General features: G+C 46.3%; 1 non-coding gene across 1 annotated transcript; it reads right to left on the bottom strand.

Annotated features, from left to right (window-relative positions):
• Positions 1–195: 195 nt before the first annotated feature.
• On the bottom strand, positions 196–350 carry LOC131270544 (5.8S ribosomal RNA). Its single transcript, XR_009179605.1, has one exon. It is a non-coding gene; the product is annotated as a 5.8S ribosomal RNA (ribosomal RNA).
• Between the last annotated feature and the right edge of the window lie 22,150 nt (positions 351–22,500).

Below are 22,500 nucleotides of genomic sequence, written 5' to 3'. Positions count from 1 at the left end.
ACGCCTTCTCCTCGTACTTCCGCCTCACGCGGGAACACGGACGCTCTAAATACTTCGAATTCCAATGCCAGTATATTGTAAACCACGGGTTCTTTAATGCTAGCGGGTCGTCGCGACCCTAGTTAACATCATGGTGCACGTCTCGTGACGGGTGTCACGGCGTAGTTAAATGTATGCGATACATTTCTCAAATATAAGCGCTCAGTCATCTGTACATCATGGTAGGTTCCCACGACGTGCAATATGCGTTCAACTTATCAATGTTCATGTGTCCTGCAGTTCACATTATGACGCGCAGTTAGCTGCGGTCTTCATCGATCCATGAGCCGAGTGATCCACTGCCGAGGGTGACTAACTTGCGTAAGCCGCCGCTGTGCGCGTATACCCGTTCCCCGTAGGGAGGAGCAAGCCGCCGCTTAGAGACGAAGCATAAAGTGTCCTCATTCCACATAGGGCAAGCTGGATTAATCCATTTTACCCAGGACGGCCGAAGCGGCGTGGACCAGGGGAGAACTGAACCTTATACTTCACACCACAGTAAGTCTACGTGTCCTCTTCCACATAGGGCAAGCTAGAACTAACTATCTTACCCAGGACTGCCGAAGCAGCGTGGACCAGGGGAGGAACACACTTTTCATGGAAACGTAAGGCATCCATGACTGCCATAACGTAAGCCGCCGCTGTGCGCGTATACCCGTTCCCCGTAGGGAGGAGCAAGCCGCCGCTTAGAGACGAAGCATAAAGTGTCCTCATTCCACATAGGGCAAGCTGGATGAATCCATTTTACCCAGGACGGCCGAAGCGGCGTGGACCAGGGGAGAACTGAACTTTATACTTCACACCACAGTAAGTCTACGTGTCCTCTTCCACATAGGGCAAGCTAGAACTAACTATCTTACCCAGGACTGCCGAAGCAGCGTGGACCAGGGGAGGAACACACTTTTCATAGAAACGTAAGGCATCCATGACTGCCATAGTGCGTAAGCCGCCGCTGTGCGCGTAAACCCGTTCCCCGTAGGGAGGAGTCAAGCCGCCGCTTAGAGACGAAGTATTAAGTGTCCTCTTCCACATAGGGCAAGCTAGAAAGAACTATCTTACCCAGGACCGCCGAAGCAGCGTGGACCAGGGGAGAACTGAACTTTATACTTCACACCACAGTATTGAGTAATGTGCCCTCTTCCACATAGGGCAAGCTGGAATGTTCCATTTTACCCAGGACGGCCGAAGCGGCGTGGACCAGTGGAGGACTACACAATCATGAGGTTTGATATCGACTTGTGTGTTTCAATAGGATACCGATGGTATGGTTTGAACCGATTTGATTTAGCCATTCTGAAGTCATCACTTGGTTGAAGCGCTGAACTAGGGAGGCATCGTTTACATATATATTGGTTTTCGCATGCTCTACTAGGTTAATGTCATGAGGTTGGCTATCGAGCATGCCCAAGTGATGACTTGATTGTGTGCTTGCTTGAATTCTTCACATTTCATACCATCGGTTAGTTGTCGAATCATTCCTCGATCATAACCTTCGTTCTTGGTTCATGTATGCTCTCTTCCACATAGGGCAAGCTAGAAATAACTATCTTACCCAGGACCGCCGAAGCAGCGTGGACCAGGGGAGAACTATACTTTGTCTTGTATGCCCTCTTCCACATAGGGCAAGCTAGAACTAACTATCTTACCCAGGACCGCCGAAGCAGCGTGGACCAGTGGAGGACTATACTTTGTTCATAACACCACAGTATTGAGTAATGTGCCCTCTTCCACATAGGGCAAGCTAGAATGAACTATCTTACCCAGGACCGCCGGAGCAGTGTGGACCAGTGGAGGACTACACAATCATGAGGTTTGATATCGACTTGTGTGTTTCAATAGGGTACCGATGGTATGTTTTGAACCGATTTGATTTAGCCATTCTGAAGTCATCACTTGGTTGAAGCGCTGAACTAGGGAGGGGCATCGTTTACATATATATTGGTTTTCGCATGCTCTACTAGGTTAATGTCATAGGGTTGGCTATCGAGCATGCCCAAGTGATGACTTGATTGTGTGCTTGCTTGAATTCTTCACATTTCATACCATCGGTTAGTTGTCGAATCATTCCTCGATCATAACCTTCGTTCTTGGTTCATGTATGCTCTCTTCCACATAGGGCAAGCTAGAATTAACTATCTTACCCAGGACCGCCGAAGCAGCGTGGACCAGGGGAGAACTATACTTTGTCTTGTATGCCCTCTTCCACATAGGGCAAGCTAGAACTAACTATCTTACCCAGGACCGCCGAAGCAGCGTGGACCAGTGGAGGACTATACTTTGTTCATTACACCACAGTATTAAGTATGGTGTCCTCTTCCACATAGGGCAAGCTAGAACTAACTATCTTACCCAGGACCGCCGAAGCAGTGTGGACCAGGGGAGGACTATACTTTATACTTCACACACTAGCCATACTGAAGTCATCACTTGGTTGAAGCGCTGAACTACGGCGGGGTAATCGTTTACAGGTTATAATCATATAGCTGCATGCTCATTAGTAGATAATGGAATATTGTATGGCAATATGAGCATGCCCAAGTGATGACTTTGTTTCAAGCTCAACAGGTAGGGTATTGAGTCCTCTTCCACATAGGGCAAGCTAGAATGAACTATCTTACCCAGGACCGCCGGAGCAGCGTGGACCAGTGGAGGACTCTATACTTTATACTTCACACCACAGTATTGAGTACGACTTGCATAAAGCCCCTAATGAGAACCACGAGGGCTCTCTCAATGTAGAACCACGAGGGCTCTAGTACCGATTCTCTCGGTACGGCTTGGTCCGTGTTCCTTTATGCTTGTACTCTAAGTATTAAGTATTGTGTCCTCTTCCACATAGGGCAAGCTAGAACTAACTATCTTACCCAGGACCGCCGAAGCAGTGTGGACCAGGGGAGGACTATACTTTATACTTCACACACTAGCCATACTAAAGTCATCACTTGGTGGGGGTGAACTACGGCGGTATCTATCGTTTTGGTTCGGTCTATATAGGGTCGCTTGCATGCTCATTCGAATATAATGTAATTGTGTATGGCAATATGAGCATGCCCAAGTGATGACTTTGTTTCAAGCTCAACAGGTAGGGTATTGAGTCCTCTTCCACATAGGGCAAGCTAGAATGAACTATCTTACCCAGGACCGCCGGAGCAGCGTGGACCAGTGGAGGACTCTATACTTTATACTTCACACCACAGTATTGAGTACTTCTTGCATAAAGCCCCTAATGAGAACCACGAGGGCTCTCTCAATGTAGAACCACAAGGGCTCTAGTACCGATTCTCTCGGTACGGCTTGGTCCGTGTTCCTTTATGCTTGTACTCTTAGAAAGTCTCAACCCGGAGGTCTTGACTTTGATTGTCATAGTTGGACTACGACGGGGTATCCGACTCATCGAATACCCCAGAAGCACACCATCTTTCGGGTAGGCGGTACGCGTACCTCCGGACGCGGAAGTCTCAACCCGGAGGTCTTGACTTTGTATTGTCATAGTTGGACTACGACGGGGTATCCGACTCATCGAATACCCCAGAAGCACACCATCTTTCGGGTAGGCGGTACGCGTACCTCCGGACGCGGAAGTCTCAACCCGGAGGTCTTGACTTTGATTGTCATAGTTGGACTACGACGGGGCATCCGACCATTGCTGATCGAACACCCCTGATTCACCATCTTTCGGGTAGGCGGTACGCGTACCTCCGGACGCGGAAGTCTCAACCCGGAGGTCTTGACTTGGATTGTCATAGTTGGACTACGACGGGGCATCCGACCATTGCTGATCGAACACCCCTGATTCACCATCTTTCGGATAGGAGGTGCGCCCACCTCCGACGCGGAAGTCTCAACCCGGAGGTTCGGACTTAGAGTTTTTCCCATTCAAAAGTTTTTCTCTTAGCCATACTGAAGTCATCACTTGGTGAACGATTGAACTAGGGCGGGTTAATCGTTTATAGGTATCATGTGGTTTGCATGCTCTCTTAGGTTAAGGTCATGTGGTTGGCTATCGAGCATGCCCAAGTGATGACTTTGTTTCACGCTTGCTTGATTTCTTCATGATTCCCTGTTATATAGTGTAATCATTCGAGAACAGGGAATCTTTGGTTTTGCTCAACAGGTATTGGATGTCAACTTGGTATCTAGATCGCATTAAGTCTCAACCCTTAGGTTCGGACTTGTATAGTGACATCTTGTTACGGTCTTGAGTCTCAACCCGCAGGTTCGGACTACTTAGTGTTTGATCGAATATAATATGGCAACTTGTGCCTAAGTCTCAACCCGCAGGTTCGGACTTCTGTTTATTTGGCCAATGTATGTATAAGGCAACTTGTGCCTAAGTCTCAACCCGCAAGTTCGGACTTGTGTATTTGTTCGAAGTCATGTATAAGGCAACGTGTGCCTAAGTCTCAACTCGCAGGTTCGGACTTGTTAGTGTTTCGTCAACTTTCATATGGCAACTTGTGCCTAAGTCTCAACCCGCAGGTTCGGACTTGTGTATTTGTTCGAATTCATGTATAAGGCAACTTGTGCCTAAGTCTCAACCCGCAGGTTCGGACTTGTGTATTTGTTCGAAGTCATGTATAAGGCAACGTGTGCCTAAGTCTCAACCCGCAGGTTCGGACTTCTATAGTGTTTCGTCAATTATCATATGGCAACTTGTGCCGAAGTCTCAACCCGCAGGTTCGGACTTCTATAGTGTTTCGTCAATTATCATATGGCAACTTGTGCCGAAGTCTCAACCCGCAGGTTCGGACTTCTGGAAGGATCACTTGGCCACTAATGATCCTTCCGCAGGTTCACCTACGGAAACCTTGTTACGACTTTTACTTCCTCTAAATCATCAAGTTCGGTCAACTTCGATAAAGCAGACGCGGTTCACGAGGATCCAGCGAACGATCATCTCCAAAGACCTCACTAAATAATCCATCGGTAGTAGCGACGGGCGGTGTGTACAAAGGGCAGGGACGTATTCAACGCTGGCTGATGACCAGCACTTACTAGAAGTTCCGAGTTCATATGGACCATTGCAATCCATAATCCCTACTAAGTGAGTATTTGAGTGATTTCCCGTTCCTCTCGGAATAGGAGACACGCTGCTACCCACATTGTAGCACGCGTGTAGCCCAGAACATCTAAGGGCATCACGGACCTGTTATCGCTCGATCTCATTTTGCTAAACACAAATTGTCCTGCTAAGCAGCGTACCGTAAGTGCACTTGCGCACACGAACAGCGAAGGTGTCAGGTCATACTCCACCGAAAGGTCCTAACCCGTTCCAATCGGCATCGACGCATTAACGCTGACTGCGTTCTAGTTAGCATATGTGAGTCACGTTCGTTATCGGAATTAACCAGACAAATCAATCCACGAACTAAGAACGGCCATGCACCACTACCCTTAAATTTGAGAAAGAGCTATTAATCTGTCTCACCTCCATAAGTTCGGACCTGGTAAGTTTTCCCGTGTTGAGTCAAATTGAACCGCAAGCTCCATTTCATTGTGGTGCCCTTCCGTCAATTCCTTTAAGTTTCAACTTTGCAACCATACTTCCCCCGGAACCTGACTTTGGTTTCCCGGAAGCTACTGAGAGCACCTGGTTGTAGCGTCTCCCAATTGCTAGTTGGCATCGTTTACGGTTAGAACTAGGGCGGTATCTAATCGCCTTCGATCCTCTAACTTTCGTTCTTGATTAAAGAAAGCATCCTTGACAAATGCCTTCGCTTTAGTTAGTCTTACGACGGTCTACGAATTTCACCTCTCGCGCCGTAATACTAGTGTCCCCAACTACTTCTGTTAATCATTACCTCCGGTCTGAGTACAAACCAATGAAAGATTAGACCAAGGTCGTATTCCATTATTCCATGCAAGATTATTCTAGGGCGTTTGGGCACCCTGCTTTAAGCACTCTAATTTGTTCAAGGTAAACGTGAGCGGTCGAGCTCTATGTTACACTTGCACCCGTTGAAGGGCACACCATGACACAGACTTGGTGCCCTACCACACCATTGAGTCGCAACCAGATTCCGACTTGGCCCACCGACCACGGGTTGACCGGGTCGGCGGAGCCGGACTGTGTTGGACAAGTATCAACTTCGAACGTTTTAACCGCAACAATTTTAATATACGCTAGTGGAGCTGGAATTACCGCGGCTGCTGGCACCAGACTTGCCCTCCACTTGATCCTCGTAGAAGGATTTATGCTCTACTCATTCCAATTATGAAACATCATTAAAGAGTTTCATATTGTTATTTCTCGTCACTACCTCCCCGTCCCGGGATTGGGTAATTTACGCGCCTGCTGCCTTCCTTGGATGTGGTAGCCATTTCTCAGGCTCCCTCTCCGGAATCGAACCCTGATTCCCCGTTACCCGTTGCAACCATGGTAGTCCTCTATACTACCATCCATAGTTGATAGGGCAGATATTTGCGAGATCTGTCGTCGGTGCGAGACCATACGATCAGCATCATTATCCAGACTTCAACTCAATGACACGGAGAACCCGCGATTGGTTTGACTAATAAGTGCACCAGTTCCCGCGAGGGTCCTGGCATGTTGCATGTATTAGCTCTAGATTTTCCACAGTTATCCAAGTAACTAGGTTGATGATCTCGTAAATTATAGCTGTTATACTGAGCCTTATGCGGTTTCACATTAAATCTGTTTGTACTTAGACATGCATGGCTTAACCTTTGAGACGAGCGTATATTACTGGTAGGATCAACCAGAATTCCGACTTTGCGTTCGAATGTTCATTGTCCCATTGCACCCGGAGGAGCAAACACCACGTTCTATATGTTGTCAAGTCCGGTAGCACACGGGAGGCGAGCCCCCGTGCGAACCTCATTGCCCTCGTATCACACACACCCGATGCACCGGACAGGCACTTGAGCGGCATTCGACTCCGCTAAGCGCTCGTGCGCCCGATTGTGCATGCGCTGACGGGGCCTTCATACCCCTACCACAGCGACCTTATGCCAAACTTCCATGAATACTTAGGTGAGCTGACAAGGGCCTTCATTTCCCTACCATCAACTAAAGGACACGCTAGGCGCGTCCGATCATTGCAACTGCGGGGCTTTCATACCCCAATCACCACAGTACGCAATTCACCAGAGTTTAATCACAACCCCCCCGGACATGGCACACTATTAACTTGCAACAAAACTTAGTGTGTGCCGGGCACATCGGTTCCACAAAATCATTCCCGATGTACCCCAATTGGGGTTGTGAACGCATCCATGGTCCTCTGACACACCCAACCAAGCGTGGATACTACATACCTCAAACACCCAGTACACTAACAGACAAATCAACATATGGTTGCTTTCCCCCAGACATTTGCCAATCACTTGGCACCCGGACGGGAACTCGCTCCTGATTGCGCCATTGCCACCCATTTGCCAAGAGCGAGTTCTGTATGTAGATTTCATTTGGAAAGACAACCGTGTACTGGATATTCTATCCGACGATTACAGATGACGAGTACGAGACTCGACTACACTCACGGATAATACATTTTGGGTCGAGATTGCTTTCGGGGTTTTCGATTGGTCTTGCGCTTGTAAACGTATAACTTTGACTTGTGGTAACCTCGGTATGTTAGTCGATCACGTGGTTGTGAACTGGGTACGGGTGGGCAATCTGTTCACTTGCACTCTGGGTAGGAATATGGTGAGCGCTATAGGTTAAAGATCATGGTATGGTTCCATCGTGATGACTTTCGCTAGATAGTAGGATGTTTGGATAGTTATAACGTTTTTGGCCATTTGTTCATAGTGTTCGGTTCATTGAGGAATTCGATTGGTCTTTGCTTCACACACGTGGTCGATCACTTGGATGTGAACTAGGGTGAGAATAAGGTGTTCACTAGTGCTCTTAGGTTTTGGATCAGTACTGAGCACTTGATTGGTTTCGCATAATATGTATCCATAGTGATGACTCTTTCCAGCTTAAGATTTCGTTACCAGTTTCGAATCCTCCCCACGTTCGCTTTTACTTGGTTAGGTTTTCGAGTGTAGATTTGAAAGCAATCTCATGTATGTATCCCATCTGATATAAGCCACTGACAGTTCATGTCACCTCGTTCAACTCTCGCTGGGTCACAGAAGTATGTTACTGCGCCCATTATCCCTACTCGGATAGGTTCGGTTCGTTCGTTTTATACTACGGTGAGTAAACTCAATTTGTGCATCGCATAGCCATGGAAAGCAAGCTTTCGCGGGCCTCTTCGACTGTTTTGATACGAGCTGTGCCCGTGATGCTTGTCATCCCAGGATACTAGACCCCTTTGGACGACCGCATGACCATCAGAAAGTAAATTCCACGTTCGATTTGGGGTGTGAACCCCGAACATAAAGTCTTTGTGTAGAACCACGAGGGCTCTATAGTACCGATTCTCTCGGTACGCTTGGTCCGTGTTCCTTTATGTTCGTACTCTTGTGAATAAGATTCACGTTCGTTTTGGGATATTTGCTACTGTCACCGTTTGAGTACTATGGGGCTTGAACCCCTAACATAAAGTCTTTGTGTAGAACCACGAGGGTTCTATAGTACCGATTCTCTCGGTACGCTTGGTCCGTGTTCCTTTATGTTCGTACTCTTGTGTGTATAATATTCATGTTCGGTTTGGGATATTTGCTACTTTCACCAGGGTCCCGTTCTTCATACAAGTCTGCCTTGCTAATGTGGTAACTTTATAGTGTAGTTCTGACATCCCAATTTTGGGACTTAGCCGATTTTTCGTATATTTCCATATGACCCATAGGGTCCCTTTCTTCATACAAGCTTGCCTAGGGCGATTGGTCAAAACTTGTCTTACTATTCGATTGGTCTTCGCACTTTCACCCTAGGCAGTTCGCCTAGGTCTGTCTTCTTGAGGAGGCCAAAACCCGAAATAAGGAGGTTCGGCCGACCCTGAAACCTCCCCTGTCTGAACTACACTAACCCGATTTTTCAGGGTCCTCAGCGCCATACAACTTTGCCTAGGTCACTTGTACTCTTGACTTAGGCCATCCGACTTGGTCCGTGTTTCTTCCTAGGGTTCACCTAGGTACTTTGCCTTGCTTGATGTGGTAACTTTTTAGTGTAGTTCAGACATCCTAATTTTGGGACTTAGCCGATTTTTCATGTATTTCCATATGACCCATAGGGTCCCTTTCTTCATACAAGCTTGCCTAGGGCGATCGGTCAAAACTTGTCTTACTATTCGATTGGTCTTCGCACTTTCACCCTAGGCAGTTCGCCTAGGTCTGTCTTCTTGAGGAGGCCAAAACCCGAAATAAGGAGGTCCAGCCGACCCTGAAACCTCCCCTGTCTTAAATACACTAACCCGATTTTTCATGGTCCTTAGCGCCATACAACTTTGCCTAGGTCACTTGTACTCTTGACTTAGGCCATCTGACTTGGTCCGTGTTTCTTCCTAGGGTTCACCTAGGTACTTTGCCTTGCTTGATGTGGTAACTTTTTAGTGTAGTTCAGACATCCCAATTTCGGGACTTAGCCGATTTTTCGTATATTTCCATATGACCCATAGGGTCCCTTTCTTCATACAAGCTTGCCTAGGGCGATCGGTCAAAACTTGTCTTACTATTCGATTGGTCTTCGCACTTTCACCCTAGGCACTTTGCCTAGGTGTAGCTTCTTGAGGAGGTCAAAACCCAAAATAAGGAGGTTCAGCCGACCCAAAAACCTCCCCTGTCTAAACTACACTAACCAGATTTTTCAGGGTCCTCACCGTCATACAACTTTGCCTAGGTCACTTGTTCTCTTGACTTAGGCCATCTGACTTGGTCCGTGTTTCTTGCTAGGGTTCACCTAGGTACTTTGCCTTGCTTGATGTGGTAACTTTTTAGTGTAGTTCAGACATCCCAATTTTGGGACTTAGCCGATTTTTCATGTATTTCCATATGACCCATAGGGTCCCTTTCTTCATACAAGCTTGCCTAGGGCGATCGGTCAAAACTTGTCTTACTATTCGATTGGTCTTCGCACTTTCACCCTAGGCAGTTTGCCTAGGTGTAGCTTCTTGAGGAGGTCAAAACCCAAAATAAGGAGGTTCAGCCGACCCAAAAACCTCCCCTGTCTAAACTACACTAACCAGATTTTTCAGGGTCCTCACCGTCATACAACTTTGCCTAGGTCACTTGCACTCTTGACTTAGGCCATCTGACTTGGTCCGTGTTTCTTGCTAGGGTTCACCTAGGTAGTTTGCCTTGCTTGATGTGGTAACTTTTTAGTGTAGTTCTGACATCCCAATTTTGGGACTTAGCCGATTTTTCATGTATTTCCATATGACCCTTAGGGTCCCTTTCTTCATACAAGCTTGCCTAGGGCGATCGGTCAAAACTTGTCTTACTATTCGATTGGTCTTCGCACTTTCACCCTAGGCACTTTGCCTAGGTGTAGCTTCTTGAGGAGGTCAAAACCCAAAATAAGGAGGTTCAGCCGACCCAAAAACCTCCCCTGTCTAAACTACACTAACCAGATTTTTCAGGGTCCTCAGCGCCATACAACTTTGCCTAGGTCACTTGTACTCTTGACTTAGGCCATCTGACTTGGTCCGTGTTTCTTCCTAGGGTTCACCTAGGTACTTTGCCTTGCTTGCTGTGGTAACTTTTTAGTGTAGTTCAGACATCCCAATTTTGGGACTTAGCCGATTTTTCATGTATTTCCATATGACCCATAGGGTCCCTTTCTTCATACAAGCTTGCCTAGGGCGATCGGTCAAAACTTGTCTTACTATTCGATTGGTCTTCGCACTTTCACCCTAGGCAGTTTGCCTAGGTGTAGCTTCTTGAGGAGGTCAAAACCCAAAATAAGGAGGTTCAGCCGACCCAAAAACCTCCCCTGTCTAAACTACACTAACCAGATTTTTCAGGGTCCTCACCGTCATACAACTTTGCCTAGGTCACTTGTTCTCTTGACTTAGGCCATCTGACTTGGTCCGTGTTTCTTGCTAGGGTTCACCTAGGTACTTTGCCTTGCTTGATGTGGTAACTTTTTAGTGTAGTTCAGACATCCCAATTTTGGGACTTAGCCGATTTTTCATGTATTTCCATATGACCCATAGGGTCCCTTTCTTCATACAAGCTTGCCTAGGGCGATCGGTCAAAACTTGTCTTACTATTCGATTGGTCTTCGCACTTTCACCCTAGGCAGTTTGCCTAGGTGTAGCTTCTTGAGGAGGTCAAAACCCAAAATAAGGAGGTTCAGCCGACCCAAAAACCTCCCCTGTCTAAACTACACTAACCAGATTTTTCAGGGTCCTCACCGTCATACAACTTTGCCTAGGTCACTTGCACTCTTGACTTAGGCCATCTGACTTGGTCCGTGTTTCTTGCTAGGGTTCACCTAGGTAGTTTGCCTTGCTTGATGTGGTAACTTTTTAGTGTAGTTCTGACATCCCAATTTTGGGACTTAGCCGATTTTTCATGTATTTCCATATGACCCTTAGGGTCCCTTTCTTCATACAAGCTTGCCTAGGGCGATCGGTCAAAACTTGTCTTACTATTCGATTGGTCTTCGCACTTTCACCCTAGGCAGTTTGCCTAGGTGTAGCTTCTTGATGAGGCCAAAACCCAAAATAAGGGGGTTCGGCCGACCCAATATCCTACCCTGTCTAAACTACACTAACCAGATTTTTCAGGGTCCTCAGCGCCATACAACTTTGCCTAGGTCACTTGTTCTATTGACTTAGGCCATCTGACTTGGTCCGTGTTTCTTCCTAGGGTTCACCTAGGTACTTTGCCTTGCTTGGTGTGGTAACTTTTTAGTGTAGTTCTGACATCCTCATTTTGGGACTTAGCCGATTTTTCGTAAAATACCATATGACCCATATGGGTCCTTTCCTTCATATAAGTTTGCCTTGCTTGGTATGGTAACATTTGAGTGTAGTTCTGACATCATCATTTTGGGACTTAGCCGATTTTTCGTAAAATACCATATGACCCATATGGGTCCTTTGCTTCATATAAGTTTGCCTTGCTTGGTGTGGTAACATTTGAGTGTAGTTCTGACATCCCCATTTTGGGACTTAGCCGATTTTTCAATCAATACCATATGACCCATCAGGGTCCTTTGCTTCATATAAGTTTGCCTTGCTTGGTGTGGTAACATTTGAGTGTAGTTCTGACATCCCCATTTTGGGACTTAGCCGATTTTTCGTAAAATACCATATGACCCATCAGGGTCCTTTCCTTCATATAAGTTTGCCTTGCTTGGTGTGGTAACATTTGAGTGTAGTTCAGACATCCCCATTTTGGGACTTAGCCGATTTTTCGTAAAATACCATATGACCCATATGGGTCCTTTGCTTCATATAAGTTTGCCTTGCTTGGTGTGGTAACTTTTTAGTGTAGTTCTGACATCCCCATTTTGGGACTTAGCCGATTTTTCGTAAAATACCATATGACCCATCAGGGTCCTTGCCTTCATATAAGTTTGCCTTGCTTGGTGTGGTAACATTTTAGTGTAGTTCTGACATCACCATTTTGGGACTTAGCCGATTTTTCGTAAAATACCATATGACCCATCAGGGTCCTTTGCTTCATATAAGTTTGCCTTGCTTGGTGTGGTAACACATGAGTGTAGTTCTGACATCCCCATTTTGGGACTTAGCCGATTTTTCGACCAATACCATATGACCCATCAGGGTCCTTTGCTTCATATAAGTTTGCCTTGCTTGGTGTGGTAACATTTGAGTGTAGTTCTGACATCCCCATTTTGGGACTTAGCCGATTTTTCGTAAAATACCATATGACCCATCAGGGTCCTTTCCTTCATATAAGTTTGCCTTGCTTGGTGTGGTAACATTTGAGTGTAGTTCAGACATCCCCATTTTGGGACTTAGCCGATTTTTCGTAAAATACCATATGACCCATAAGGGTCCTTTGCTTCATATAAGTTTGCCTTGCTTGGTGTGGTAACTTTTTAGTGTAGTTCTGACATCCCCATTTTGGGACTTAGCCGATTTTTCGTAAAATACCATATGACCCATCAGGGTCCTTGCCTTCATATAAGTTTGCCTTGCTTGGTGTGGTAACATTTGAGTGTAGTTCAGACATCCCCATTTTGGGACTTAGCCGATTTTTCGTAAAATACCATATGACCCATATGGGTCCTTTGCTTCATATAAGTTTGCCTTGCTTGGTGTGGTAACTTTTTAGTGTAGTTCTGACATCCCCATTTTGGGACTTAGCCGATTTTTCGTAAAATACCATATGACCCATCAGGGTCCTTGCCTTCATATAAGTTTGCCTTGCTTGGTGTGGTAACATTTTAGTGTAGTTCTGACATCACCATTTTGGGACTTAGCCGATTTTTCGTAAAATACCATATGACCCATCAGGGTCCTTTGCTTCATATAAGTTTGCCTTGCTTGGTGTGGTAACACATGAGTGTAGTTCTGACATCCCCATTTTGGGACTTAGCCGATTTTTCGACCAATACCATATGACCCATCAGGGTCCTTTGCTTCATATAAGTTTGCCTTGCTTGGTGTGGTAACATTTGAGTGTAGTTCTGACATCCCCATTTTGGGACTTAGCCGATTTTTCGATCCATCCTATATGACCCATCAGGGTCCTTTTTCTTCATATAAGTTTCCCAAGACTTAGTGCTTTTTACCTTTGGACACCAATATCACCCTTACGGGTTTCTTTGATCTTCTCACTTTGTATTGACCAAATGTAGGTCTTGCCATGCCAAACATATAATTGTTCTACACCAAGTCTCTATCTCGTACCGCCAGCTCGGTACATTCGATCAACCTTCCCTTAAGGCACCCGGGACTTAGCCATTTTTTCACATTTTTCATGATTTTGAGGCAACTTTTCTCGACTTTGTCACCTTATATCACCAAGATCCTTTCCCTTTAGCGCTTCACTCTGTTCGTATGATATTTAGCGCTGACTATCACCTTTCTGTCGCTGAGCTCAACTTCTTATTCGGTGCCATAGAGCCAGAGATATTTGGTGTATGCTGTTATAAGGGAAGTTTGTCACTTTTTCAAAGGCCCACTTTGGGACGCCCATATCTCACCTTCACGTATCTTCGATCTTCTTGTCGTCTATGGACGAAACTTAGGTCTTGTATTGGCCAACTTATAAATGTTCTACGGCCAAGCCGTATCTCTTACCGCCAGCCCGGTATTCATGGACTTAGTCGGATTTTCGCCTCTCGTGGTAACAATTTCTGACTTTGACTCACAATAACACCCGAACGGTCACATGCTAGCGCTTTGCTTGGTAGGAATTATAGTTAGCGCTACCTTTTCTCTTTCCATCGATACCTTGTTCGTTCCATTCCATGCCATACAGCCGAAGTTATGATGTTTCCCGTTTTCCATATCATGTGGAGCTTATGCTCTGGGAAAACCATCTAACACCTGTACCACCCTTTTGGGTACCACCGATCTCGTCACTATGTTCGGGCCAAATATAGGTTATAACATGCCCAACATATAATTGTTCTACACCAAGTCTCTATCTCTTACCGCCTGCTCGGTATTTTACTCGTAAGTCCAAATTTCACAACTTGTACTTTTTGGCCCAATGTACTCGAGTTTCAATTTTGGTAACATTTTTCGACTTTGACACTTAATAACTTCCAAATCATGCTAGTTAGCGCTTTGCTTTCTTCTAGTCGTATCTAGCGCTGGGTGTTACCTTTCCAAAACATATCCTAGCTTAACAATCCATGCCATACAGCCGGAGCTATACGGTGCACAAGTCAAATCCATTTTAGCCATGTTTCATTTTTGCTAATTTTTGACCACTCGTATCACCCTTCCATAGTGGTCCGATCTTCTCGCTTTCTATGGACGACTTTTAGGTCTCGTAGAGGCAAACTTATAAGTATTCTACGTCAACCCGCTATCTCTTACCGCTTGCTCGGTATTCTTGGTCTTGTGTGATTTTTGGCCATTTTGGTATTATTTTTCCACTTTGTCGCTTAATAACTCAGTTTTGCTCAACACTTAGCGCTTCGGTTGTTTGGGATTATAGTTAGCGCTCGGTTCGACCTTTCCAACACTGATCTAAGCTTGTCTATCCGTTCCATACAGCCTGAGTTATTCGCGATACCGTGTTTCAATCCATTTCTCAAGTCTCGTTTTGGTCCAACTTTGAACCAGCCATATCACCCTGATGGGTACCTCCGATCTTCTCGCTCTATATTGGCCAAAGTTAGGTCTTGTGGTAACGTACTTATGATTGTTCTACGCCGTGTTCGTAGCTCTTATCGTTCGCCCGCTATTTTCGATCATAAGGTGAATTTTCGCCTCTAAACCACCATTTTTCACCTTTGCCCTCTAATATGACCGACTTGCTCAACACCTAGCGCTTCGCTTGGTAGGACACATAGCTAGCGCTCGTCAAGACCTTTCCAACGCATATCCAAGCTTTCCGATCCGAGCCATACAGCCTGAGCTATAGGCGATACCGTTTTTCCCATTTTCTTGGTCACACGCACTTTAGGGTACCCCTTTTTGCCTTTGACCCTTAATACCTCCTCCGGGTCACTAGTAGGCGCTCAGCTTGGTAGGAAACATAGCTAGAGCAGGCCTTCACCTTTCCAAAACTGCCGAAAGTGTACCGATCCGACATCTAGAACCAAAGTTATGGTCATTCCCATCATGCTCTACTTTCATGGTCAACCTCCACCAAGCACACCTAGGTTGGACCAACTTTCACCAACTCATCTCGAACCCCAAATTTGCTTCGACCTACTAGGTTTCCCTAGTAAAGTGGTCAAAACATCCATTACAACACGACTGGTCTTTCTGGTGGTCGACCTAGGCGACTTTGTTCGACGACCACCACCCCATGGAACTAAAAGACGTCCCTTGATACGGACCACCGATACATTTTCCGGCCTGTCTAAACTACACTCATCGAAATTTTTTTGGGTCCCCACCGTCATACAAGTTTCCCTAGGTCAAGTTTTTCTTCCGGATCGGCCGCGGACCTCACTTTTCATTATCTAGGGAGGCCATAGGGCCCCAAAAGGGGTTTTTTAAAATTTTCGACACTTTCGACTTTGGTCGGATTTTTTCCGATTTTGGTCCGACCTAGGGACTTGGTGGTCCAAGGAGCCTCGGGACCAAACTTTTTTCTCAGGGGTCCCTACCTCCATACAACTTTGCCTAGGTAAATTTTTTGTTCCAAATCGACCGCGGATTTCACTTTTCAATATCTGGGGCTCGTGTAGAGTCCGAATATGAGGTTTTCTCATTTTTCGACATTTTCGACTTTTTTCGACTTTTTTCGGGTTTTTCGACCTAGGGGTCCGCCGAACAAATTTTGGGTCAAAAATTTTTATTGAACTGGTCGAAAGTACGCAAAAAGATAAGACTTTTTGCCGAAGACACCATGCCCCGGAACCGACTCCTTCCCCTTCAAAATAGGGGACAAACGTGATTTTTGAAACTTTTCCTTAGGGAGCCCAAGACTTAGAAAATTTTCAAATTCTCGATTTTTCGATTGCGAGCTAGCGCTTTGCGGTCTTCGGCAATGTTGTAGATCTCGACGAGATAAAACTTTTTGGTCAAAGGACATTTTGCCCTCCGACCCCTCCTTCCCCCCGCAAATCGCCCCCCAAAGTGCAATTTTTGCATTTTCACCTCTTTGCATGCACTGTTCGGCCCAAATGGCCACTTTCTATGGGTCTGAGCGCTTTGCGGTCTTCGGCAAACTTTTAGAGCGTACCAAGCCCTAATTATAATTGTTCTACACCAACTTCGTACCTCTTCATCCCTGGCCGCTATTCGCGTACCAAGGTAATTTTTGTTCATTTTATCAACATTTTTCATCTTTGACTGTTTACATCGGCCTTGCCATGAACCGATAGCGCTTCGCTGTGTTCTAACGTAAGTTAGTACTACTCAATACCTTTCCAAATCATGTCTTAGATTGTCATTTGCTTGCTTACAGCCGGAGCTATGAGCGATACAGTAAAAAGTACCGAAACTTGGAAAAATCCTTGGATCGCCCATATCCCCCCTTTGGGGACCAGATATCGAAAAAAGTTCTTATTCAAAAAGTTGCGCCTTAACGTGTTCTAGTTATGCCTAGAACATTTCACTTCGCTAGCTGGCCTGCAACTTAGCCGTAATTGGGATTTTAGGGTGTTCATGGAGGGCCCATTTCCTGCGACTTGGTATCTTTTGGGCCCTATGTTTCTCTAATATCTCCACAAGTTTTCCAGATAGCTTTCTCATACTTTCAGGGTGCCTAGAGCACCTCAAGACCTTTCCAACGCTATGCCGTTCGCCTCGCTCGGACATCTACAGCCGAAGTTATTCGAGGTACACGGTACCTTACCCTGTTTTCTCAGTACTTGGTCGAAAATTTCGATCAGCCATATGACCGACTTGGACAACCCTGAGCGGGTTGGCCCCATATAACTAAACTTTTGTCTCTTGTAGGCAAACTTATAAATGTTCTACGTCAACTCGCTATCTCGTACCGCCTTGACGGTATACTTGGTCCAAGGGCCATTTCCAGCGACTTGGTCGCAATTTCGCTCTAAGTTTCGCTAATACCTTCGTCCGTGGACATGGTGATTTTTTGTTCGTATTTTTCCTTGATAGTCCCACTCAAGACTATTCCATACCAGAGCCAAGCGTCCCGCTAAGTGCCATACAGCCTGAGCAGTAATTCATGAAAGGTACCTCTACCAGTTTTTGCCATACTTGGGTACAAACTTTGTATCGCCCATATCTCCACTTTGGAGGCCAGCCAGCACCTTTGCCCCATATACTTTTTTGTTGGTCATGCCATGCACCAAATATAATTGTTCTACGCCAACTTGCTATCTCTTCTCCAACTTGCCGTTATTCTTGGTCCAATTCCCATTTCATTCGTTTTTGGACCCATTTTGCTATATGTTTCACTAATAGCTTCGGCCATGGACAAGCTGATTTTCGATTGGTATTTTTCCTTGATAGTCCCACTCAAGACCATTCCAAAACACACCGCAGCTTGTCGCTCGGTGGCAAACTGACCAAGTTATAATTCATGAAAGGTACCTCAACTTGGCACACCACGTGGTCGGCCCAAACCATAAACCAACCAAACGACCGACTTGGAGCACCCTGACCGGGTTGGCCCCATATAATAAAAGTTGCGTCTCTACACGCCCAACTTATGAATATTCTACGCCAAGTCGCTATCTCTTACCGGTAAGCCGGTATTCACCTTCCAAGGGTGATTTTGGTCAAGCGCCATTTCCTGCGACTTGGTCCCCGAATTGGACCATCATCACCTAATATCTCCGTGGTCTTTCAACTCAGCCTCATGAAACTTTCAGGGTAGATAGGTCTCCCCAAGACCTTTCCAACGGTGAGCCGTTTGCCTCGCTCGGCCATCTACAGCCGAAGTTATTAATGGTACTTGGTACCTTACCCTGTTTTTTCCATACTTGTTCGTACTTGGGTACAAACTTTGGATCGCCCATATCTCCACTTTGGAGGCCAGCCAGCACCTTGGCCCCATATACTTTTTTGTTGGTGATACCATGCACCAAATATAATTGTTCTACGCAAGCTTGCTATCTCTTCTCCAACTTGCGGTTATTTTTGACTCAAGTCCCATTTCCATAGTTTTTGGTACCAATTTGCTCTATGTTTCGCTAATAGCTTCGCCCAAGGACTTTGTGATTTTTTGTTCGCATTTTTCCTAAATAGTCCCACTCAAGACTATTCCAAATCACACCTTAGCTTGTCGCTCAGTGCCATACAGCCAGAGTTTTAATTCATGAAAGGTACATCACCTTGGTACACCACGTGGTCGGTCCAAACCATCAACCAACCATATGACCGACTTCGAGTCGAGCTAGCGGCTAGGCTCAATATAATGAAATGCGTGTCTTGATGCGGGCTACTGACGGTCTGAACAATGTAGCTCGCTAGCTCGTCTCTAAACTTGTGTTTTGGTCGAATATTGGGTGTTCATGTACCACTTCGGGTAACATGGACTTTGGTGCAACTTTACCACTTGTGCACTTAATAACTTCCCGGTCATTCAAGTCTTTGCCTTCATACTTTCAGGGTAGTTAGGTCTCGTCGAGACCTTTCCATACATATGCCAAACTCATCGATCGGACATCTATAGCCCGAGTTATTCGCGGTACACCGTACCTTACCCTGTTTTTTCCTCAATTGGGTACAAACCTTGGAACACCCATATCGCCCCTTTAGAGACTAGCTGGCACGTTGGCCTCATATAATGATAAGTGCACCTCAACTAGGGCTACTGACGGTCAGAACATTTCAACTTGCTAGCTCGGGCCCACACTTGTGTTTTTCTCGAATATATGGTTCAAGTGTGCCACTTTGGGCACTTTTGGACATTTTGTCCCCACACAACTTTCTTGCCTTGGTAGATAGGGTCTTGTGATCTTGGGCAAAAAGATGCACCAAGATAAAGTCTAACTTTCGTTCTTGTACCGCAAAGCGCTATCTCAAACACCCGAGGAGATAGAAAGTGATTATGTTCGGTATATCGGTCTTCCATGGCCTACTATGGTAAACCCCTGCAGGTATGCAACCGAAGGTGCTTGGTACATGTATTTGGTGCAATATCGGTGCAAAGTAGGTGTTTCCTTGATCGGGCTATAACTTTCTTGGTTGATGTTGGATTGCTTTGCGGTCTTCGGGGGATAGTTAGGGAACATGTTGGCCAACATTTCCTTATTCCTCAGCCTGGCCGTACCTCTTACCGTCTAGGCGGTATACATGCTCTAAGTTGGAACTTGTGTTCCTTTGGGTAACTTCTCTGACTTTGACGCTTAATAACTTTCGTTCATATGCAGTCTAAGCTCTGCAACTCTCAGGAAAGCTAGTACTACTCATTTCCTTTCCATATCAGTCTTTGGCTTGTCGATCCGATGTCTACAGCCTGACTTATTCACGTTGCCTGTGAAGGTAGGTTTTTGCCCATTTTCCAGTTCATGTGGTAACATTCCCGGACTTTGCCGGCTTTCTCTTCATGTGGTAACTTGCTTGCTTGTGTGGTAACTTGAAAGTGTATTTCCGACAGACCCAATCTCGGACTTAGCCGATTTTTCTCTTCATATTATATGGATCCATCACTAGGCCATCTTGCTTGCTTGTGTGGTAACTTGAAAGTGTATTTCTGACAGACCCAATCTCGGACTTAGCCGATTTTTCTCTTCATATCATATGGATCCATCACTAGGCCATCTTGCTTGCTTGTGTGGTAACTTGGAAGTGTATTTCTGACAGACCCAATCTCGGACTTAGCCGATTTTTCTCTTCATATTATATGGATCCATCACTAGGCCATCTTGCTTGCTTGTGTGGTAACTTGATAGTGTATTTCTGACAGACCCAATCTTGGACTTAGCCGATTTTTCTCTTCATATTATATGGATCCATCATTAGGCCATCTTGCTTGCTTGTGTGGTAACTTGAAAGTGTATTTCCGACAGACCCAATCTCGGACTTAGCCGATTTTTCTCTTCATATTATATGGATCCTGGACTTAGCCGATTATTAGGTTATTATATATGGATCCTGGACTTAGCCGATTTTTCTGTTCATATCATATGGATCTTGGACTTAGCCGATTTTTCTCTTCATATCATATGGATCCTGGACTTAGCCGATTATTAGGTTAATATATATGGATCCGGGACTTAGCCGATTTTTCTCTTCATGTAATATGGATCCTGGACTTAGCCGATTTTTCTCTTCATATAATATGGATCCTGGACTTAGCCGATTATTAGGTTAATATATATGGATCCTGGACTTAGCCGATTTTTCTCTTCATATAATATGGATCCTGGACTTAGCCGATTTTTCTCTTCATGTAATATGGATCCGGGACTTAGCCGATTTTCTCTTCATATAATATGGATCCTGGACTTAGCCAATTTTTCTCTTCATGTGGTAACGTATGCCAATCGCTCACAAGTCATGGGATAAGGGTACTTGTGTTCTTCCATCTTCTAAGTCCCGCACGGGGACATCGTGATCGCCCCAAGTCCGGAATAGCGCCAAGTCAAGCCCCACGCTGGCCGTGCAGGACCTGTTAGCGGGGGCTCCCCTGACAGCACTAATCCGGACTTAGAAATTATATCTTTCTAATCGAACACCACACACGCAACACCACCATACCACCATCTCCTTGCAAGTACCTAAGTACCCGCAACTCCATGGTGAAGGCAATGTCACTCCATCACCAACCTCTTTGCACTGCAAGCACTTGCGTACCCACAACACTCCGAAGAAGGCAACGGCGCGCGATGCTCGACTCCACACACCACACCACACCACACCACCGATGGCCAGCCAGCCAGCCAGCCCAACTAAGGGCTAACCCACCAACCAACCACCAATGGCCTAGGCCAGCCGGATCCCACCTTCAAGTCCAAGCACAGCCAAGTGCAAGTACCGCCAAGTGTTCACCAACCGCCCAACACACCACACCACCGATGGCCAGCCAGCCAGCCAGCCCAGCTAAGGGCTAACCAACCAACCAACCACCAATGGCCCAGGCCAGCCGGATCCCACCTTCAAGTCCAAGCACAGCCAAGTGCAAGTACCGCCAAGTGTTCACCAACCAACCATCACACCAGGTCAGCCGGCCGGTACCCACCTTCAAGTGCCATTACCCTCGGGTGCAAGCTCAATCAAGTGTTAACCAACCAACCCGGCCAAGGCAGCCAACAGGCCGGCACCCTACAGCACCGACCCGCCATCACCACCTCAACCGTTGACCATGCAAGTGGCCTCGGACAACAGGTGACACCCGAAGTACACCCGGGGAGTGTATATCAAGTGTTTGTTCACCAAGTCCTCAACCAACCCCAAGTACCCGGAGGTACCCAGAGTGTTGGATCCGCCAACCACTACCAGCACTCCAAGTCCTTGCGAACCCAAAGTGTTTGCCCGGTAGGGCCATTGTATCACAACGCTTGCGACCATGCAAGTGGCCTCGAACAAGGTGACAGGGGTATCTTCACCAAGTTCTCAACCAACCCCAAGTACCCGGAGGTACCCAGAGTGTTGGGTCCGCCAACCACTACCAGCACTCCAAGTCCTCGCGAACCCAAAGTATTTGCCCGGTAGGGCCATTAGACCACAACGCTTGCTAACCATGCAAGTGGTCTCGGACAACAGGTGACACCCGAAGTACATCCGGAGAGTGTACAACAAGTGTTTGTTCACCAAGTCCTCAACCAACCCCAAGTACCCGGAGGTACCCAGAGTGTTGGGTCCGCCAACCACTACCAGCACTCTAAGTCCTCGCGAACCCAAAGTGTTTGCCCGGTAGGGCCATTAGACCACAACGCTTGCTAACCATGCAAGTGGTCTCGGACAACAGGCGATACCCGAAGTACATCCGAAGAGTGTATATCAAGTGTTTGTTCACCAAGTCCTCAACCAACCCCAAGTACCCGGAGGTACCCAGAGTGTTGGATCCGCAAACCCGTCCCGG

Source organism: Anopheles coustani (genome assembly GCF_943734705.1).
Source record: "Anopheles coustani chromosome X unlocalized genomic scaffold, idAnoCousDA_361_x.2 X_unloc_39, whole genome shotgun sequence".
NCBI lineage: Eukaryota > Metazoa > Arthropoda > Insecta > Diptera > Culicidae > Anopheles > Anopheles coustani.
The sequence above is the reverse complement of the archived record's forward strand: the minus strand, read 5'-3'. Positions and strand labels throughout refer to the sequence as shown.